Source organism: Accipiter gentilis, chromosome 9 (genome assembly GCF_929443795.1).
Source record: "Accipiter gentilis chromosome 9, bAccGen1.1, whole genome shotgun sequence".
NCBI lineage: Eukaryota > Metazoa > Chordata > Aves > Accipitriformes > Accipitridae > Astur > Astur gentilis.
This window is the reverse complement of record NC_064888.1, coordinates 43,889,409-43,895,408: the sequence shown is the minus strand read 5'-3', so window position 1 is coordinate 43,895,408 and position 6,000 is coordinate 43,889,409. Positions and strand designations below refer to the sequence as shown.

The window sequence follows — 6,000 nt, the reverse complement described above, 5'->3', positions numbered from 1 at the left end:
ATGGTCCCGCGCCCTGCCCGTGCACACAAGCACGCGCAGAGCTGTCTGACACGGCCGAAAGCAGCCTTTCCTTGCACTAACACCAGGTGTGCACCAAAAGGACACGTGTACAGAGAGAGCCCCACGCACCTCTTTCCCCGTCCATCCCAGGAGATACGTGCCATCAGCATCCCTCTGCTCGCGCCAGCCGATCCTCTTCCCAAACAGGCAGGACCTGCCTGCAGCAGGCAGCGAGCTTGCCAGGGTAGGGCTGGGCTTGGTTCATGGCTTGTCAGGCACCAGGCAAACACTCGGGCTCAGAGAAATGCAGACTCCTGGGGCTGAGCTGGCAGAGGAGCCTGAGCCAGAGCAGGACCCCCAGACAAAGCCACAAAACAGGGGGACCCACAGCCGGGGGGAGCATCTGTCTGTCCAGCCCCCCAGCCCCGCTGCCACCGTCCATCTGTCCAGCGCCCCTGTCACGCTGCTGCCACTCCAGTACTTCTCACTGGAAGGAAGCAGCCTGGTCATGGAAAATGTTTATTTGTTACCAAAGGGAAAAAAAGAGGTGGCAAAGCCTACTTCTGCCCTCTGGTTTTTAGAATAAAAGTATTGAGAAAGGTTGGTTGTCACCTGCCTTTTCCTGAGTGGAGATTGAGCAAACCTCGAATACAGGCGGGTTGTTTTCTCTCTGGACTGCACTTTTAGAGCTGTCAAATGTTGCACAAAACGCTTGCTCCTCCCAAATGGTTTTAAGGCACTGCAGTATAATAGAGGCTAACAAAAAGCAAAGTGTTTAAACAATCTGGCTGTAAATCTCTTCTGCTTTCAATTGCTCAGCTTTCAGCCCCTGTCATAATTATTTATATTTTTCTACACTGAGTTCCTGGACAGATGAAACCTCAACGTCTAATGGAAAAAAACAAGTGGCGGGGGGGGGAGGGAAGGCAGTGGAAAGTAAAAAAATCCTTGAATTCTTGAGATGCATCATCGAGAAGCAAAAACAGCGTATGCCCATTTTCATCACCCTGGCAAGTCACCCTGCCCTGTCAGCGAATTGCTCAAGTCCAAGCAACGCTCTCCTCTCTGCCACTCACCCGATGGGTTTCCACCTCCTGCTTGTCCTATGTCTTTTAATTCCTTTGTCTATTTAAATGCAACAGTGAGTCAGCCCAAAGCACACACAATGCTGTGAGACAGCCCCAAGATAAGAATACCGGGCAAATAAATAAAAGCAGACAAGGGCTTCCTGTTCCAACAGCCCACTTCATTTGTGAGAGGGTAAATCCTGGGGACACGGGGACCCTACCTCGCACAGCGGTGCGGCCACCATGGCGAGGGGAGAGCAGGTGATGCGATGCCGGCGGCTGCTGCGACGGCCGAGAGCCCCAGCCAGCACAGACACAGCGCGCTGCCTTTGGGGAGGGCAGCTGGCGTTATGTGAGCCATTGCTTGCCTGAAGAAGAAGAGTACTTTCCTTTCAAAGCAGACGATAAGCCATTGCTAGGATGCTTTCAAAGTAAATCTTTGGGTTATCGATGCACAGGTGTGTCTTTTTTTTTTTTTTTCTCCACAATTCCTTTTTTTAAGCCTAAGAAATGTGCTTATCAGTGCTGACAGGGAGGATAACATAGACATACAATGCATTAATTGCCAGGCATGCATCACCCATCACATTCAGCTCCCGTAGAGACCAATCCTTACATGCGGTCCTAAACTTTATGAACTTAATCTTTATTGACTCAAAGAACTAAAGAGACTGTAACTTCCCCCCTTGGAAACATCCTGGCAAAGACTTCCAGATTTCCAGGGTCAAGTCCAAAGTAGAAGCACAGACCTTGGTAGATAATGTGTTCTTGACTACTGCTTTAAGGAAGCATTTAACGTAGTTGACTCATCACTGAATTTCACGTCAAACACAATCTATGTTTTTAAATGTTAGCCATAAATAACTATCATATTTTTAAACATGATTTCCTCTTCTATATGTGATATATATCTCTACTAAATACTGTATTAACTCAATTGTGCTAGTTAACTTTGTTTGCAAACAAATGCCTAGTAAACCGCCTACTCTTTGGAGATGATAATCAACTTTTCATGGTTTAAGCACAAGTGCTGCAAGCAGACTCAGATCGTGCTCCATTTGTTTCACCTTAGTTGTACTACAGAGGAAGGACAAGGGTATCTGTTGGACGCTAACTCCTGCACTGGTCAGTTCGTTATTAAAATGTCAAATGTTTGTGTAAGGAAACATCTCTCTCCCTCTCTTCACCTCAAGCCATAAAGCACCTCAGCTCCTTTAGTCGAATAAGAGACTTTGGGTTGATGCATGCCAAGGCTTGTGTGAGAAGTGGCTTGACTCAGACGGTGTCCGTTTTCTTCTTTATCATCCTGTATGAACATAAAACATGAAATGATTAAGAAAAGCGAGCTGGAGAAGGAGTTTATTTGGTCTGTCCAGAGTTTAAAATGCATTTTTAAAGCTCTGTGGTCAAGAAATTTTGTTCTGCTGGAAGTGTAAGCGGCTTTTTAAAACACAAGCCCTGCTAATAAAAAAAATGCTCTTTGCATATCTAGAAAGCTCTGCAAACTTTTATCTTTTTTTTTTGCACCAATTGTGCTGAAGTATCTGAATCATCTGTAACTGGTAAGCCTAAATAGCACATTCAAGAGTGTGTGTGTGTGTGTGTGTGTGTGTGTGTTTAAAAAGCCTTCACCGGGCAGGCAGGACAGGCTCTCCCATATGCGTCCCCTTGCCTCACATTCTTACACAAGTAAAACTGCAACGCAAACCAAGTGTTTACAAAACTCTCACACACAGGTAACCCGCAGGCAGACCAGCTGCGGAGCAGACTGCCCCTCGGCCCAGTGTGCCCACCGTTTGGCACAGCAGAAGAGGATGTGGCCAGAGCATCAGCCACAAACTGGATCCCGTAGGCTGCCCTGGCTTTGGAACGAAACCTTTCTGTGCGCCCGGGCACAGGTCACCCAGGCTGCAGCACGGGCCAGAGCTTTGGGGGACAGGGGCTTGCCTCCTAACGCTGCATTGCCAGCGGCTGCCTGAACGATCACGTCTGAACCTATCTCCGGTAAATTTTGACTCCTATTCATTCTGGGAACTCGCTACCTAAATATTTGGTAACTCAGAAAGTGCTGGCAAAGAAAAGTTTGAGAAAAGTTCCCTTGATTTAAAAATTGCTGCAGACCTTTGTCCCCCATTTGGGTGGTCACTGCTATGGCTCGGGGCTGGGGCCAACAAGCACTGCCAACATCAAGGTGCAGGGTGTGCCACCACGCTGGTTCCTGGACCGCTGCCTACTGTGGCCCAACGTCCGCAGTCTTCGCACAAAACCTGCAGTAATCCAAAGCCGGCAGCACAGGCTGAGCTCCCGGGGCTCCCCGCTATGTACAACACGTCCCGCAGCCCCGTGGTGTCCTGCGGCCACCTGCGCCCCAGACCCACAGCCAGAGCATCTCTGCCACAGCCCCGGGGATGCATCTTCCCACCCAGACTGAGGCAAGCACCGCCATCCGCCGGTCCCGCAGGGACCACTCGACTTCCACCAGCCGACCACCCCTTCCCCTTTCCATCTTTAGTTTACTCAGCCTCACTCAGATCAGGGTGATAAACCTGTCTGCACTTTTGGAATACTTGAGGAGGTTAAAGCCAGAGGGAGAGGAACTCTGCTCCCTATCAGGGTGAGGTTTGATTGCTTTGGGAGGGGTGAGGTCCAAGGCGGATCCCAGTGCTGCACCTCGTCTGACTCAGCGGAGCCTCCCTGCATCGCTGCAAGGCAGCACAGCCACGCAGGCTGAGCATGAGCACGGCTGCTCCATCCTGACATGTAGCCCCACATGCCGCAGGGGGTGTTTTAAAACACACAGATGTCCTGGGTTGCCCATCAGCTGTCGGCCCCGAGGGGCTCGGATTGACGAGAGGCAAGAAGCGTGCCCAAAGAGCCAGCTACCGAGGTGTCATGCAGATATGCGATGGATGGGCAACTCTAACCGATAGGAAAAACCACACTCATTTCATTAGTATTCAGGCTGAAAACCAAGGCCAGTATCAGAAACCCTGGCCCTCCACCACACTCTTCCTCGGGGGGATGGCCCTGCAGCCAGCACACGGCAGTGCCAGTACCGTGAGCCGTGCTGAGCTGCTTGGAATCGTTCTTCTGTCACCCTGCCAGTTTGTAAACCCCATGAATAGCTAATTTCTCAGCTACATTCAGCCCAGTAACTATGTGCTCATTAAACACTGCTACCAGAGCTCATTAGGGAGCGCACGTGCCCCCGGTTGCTGCACAGAGAGCACGCGTGGCTGCAGGGCGATGCTAATCTGTCGCAGGGATGGCTGCAGGGTGATGCTAACCCGCCCTGGGATGTGCTGAGCATCCCTGGACACCGCATAAGGGGCACGGGGGCATCCGCCCCTCGGAGCCAGCGTGGGCATTCCCAGGGGAAGAACTGCCCTTGTGCCGCCTGCCCGGCTCTGCTTCCCAGCTCCCCACGCTGTGCCCGCTCCAGCCGAGAGCGGCCAGGTAATGGCACCGGTCACCCGCCCCGAGGGCAGCCCCCTCGCATTGTCCGTCAGTGCCAAAGCAAGACCAAAACCGTGAGAAAAACCTTACAGCGCAGCAGGGCGCAGACCGTGGGCACGCTGAGCACACACGGACCACCAGCAGCCCGGGAGCGGGGCAGGCGTGCGGGGGACACACGGCGGGCACCTCCGCGGTGTGTCGGCACAGGCAGTGCCGCGAACAACGGCGATCTCGCCCCGCGAGCTGCCCACAGCAAACGCACGTGGCCGAGGAGCGCTCTGCCTGCCCGCTCCCTTCGGAGCGCTGCCGGGCACAGGCAGCGGATTTACCGTTGCTGCTGCCGCCGGCTGCAGGGGAAAGCTCTGCTCTGAACCACCGAGGCCGCTTCCCGCAGAGCCTGCCTGTTTACTGGGTGGTTGTTTTCCACCGATGGCCAAGAGCAGGGGCACAAAGTACTTACAGCAAGGTAAAACCAGCACAAATCTTTAAAATAAAGCAAAGACCAAACTCCAGTAAACGGCAGAGTAACACCTGGGACCGTCCCAGGTTCAAGTTCCCAGGCCATCCCCATCGCTTGTTTGCAGAGCTGCTTCAGTGGGTCTCAGAGGAGCCCTTGGGAGCTCGCAAAGCCAGATTATACCAAAGCAAGAGGATTTCCAATCAAGGCCCATCATGAAGGATGTCCTTCCAGCAGCTTATGTGCCTCTAATCTGCCTAGCTCCTCAGCATGCCCCACCTAATTACAATCAGGGCAATCCTGAGGTGGGCTGGGGCTCGCAGAGGATGTTTTCTTTTCTGTTAAAGTGCAACACCTTTGCATTAACCTGTACCACCTGTAGTTGCTGACTCTATCACAGACAGTGCAGTTACAACAGTATTTTGGGGCATTCCAGCTAGAGATATAGCACACAAATTACTACAGGAGAGCCACACCACTGCACCCCCAGCGCTGCCGGCTGCAGCGTGGCGCTCACATCCAGAAAGCAAACTATAAAAGATGACCTGGTCACGAAAACGAATCTTGCGTATGCTTCAGCTGACTTACTGTTTGATTGACACCCCCCCAACCCAGTCCAGCTGAGATCAGCCTTTCCAGTGAGCAGCAGCCTGCGAGTCGGCTCATCTCCCAGGCATCCTCGGTCTGGGGGTGCGCAGAGACCGGCCGGCCCTGCGAGAGAGCGGCTGAGAGCTACGGCACGCACAGGCAGATTTACAGGATTGGCTTCCACTGATGTTACTCTGCCGGGGACAGGGTTTTGGGATGTGCCAGGCACCACATTGCCTGTGCAGACGAGGAAGCGTGTGTGCACGCACGCGTGCACGGGATGGGGAAGGGGAGCAGAAACAGATGGGGCGAAAGAAATAGAAGCCCAAGAAGAAGGGCAGGGAACATTTTTGCTCGAGGTAACAAAGTTTTCTGATTGGGACCTCTGAAAGTTTTGAGACTAAGGTAAAGCTTCTGGCTGGCCTGGTGGAC

The 6,000-nt window shown here is 52.6% G+C and overlaps 1 protein-coding gene across 1 annotated transcript in view; it reads right to left on the bottom strand.

Annotated features, from left to right (window-relative positions):
• Positions 1–1,752: 1,752 nt before the first annotated feature.
• PWWP2B (PWWP domain containing 2B) overlaps positions 1,753–6,000 on the bottom strand; it is a 46,618-nt gene continuing 42,370 nt past the window's right edge. The window contains exon 3 of the mRNA XM_049810457.1: positions 1,753–2,373. The gene's annotated coding sequence lies outside the window, so the exon portion shown is untranslated. The remainder of the gene's footprint in view (positions 2,374–6,000) is intronic.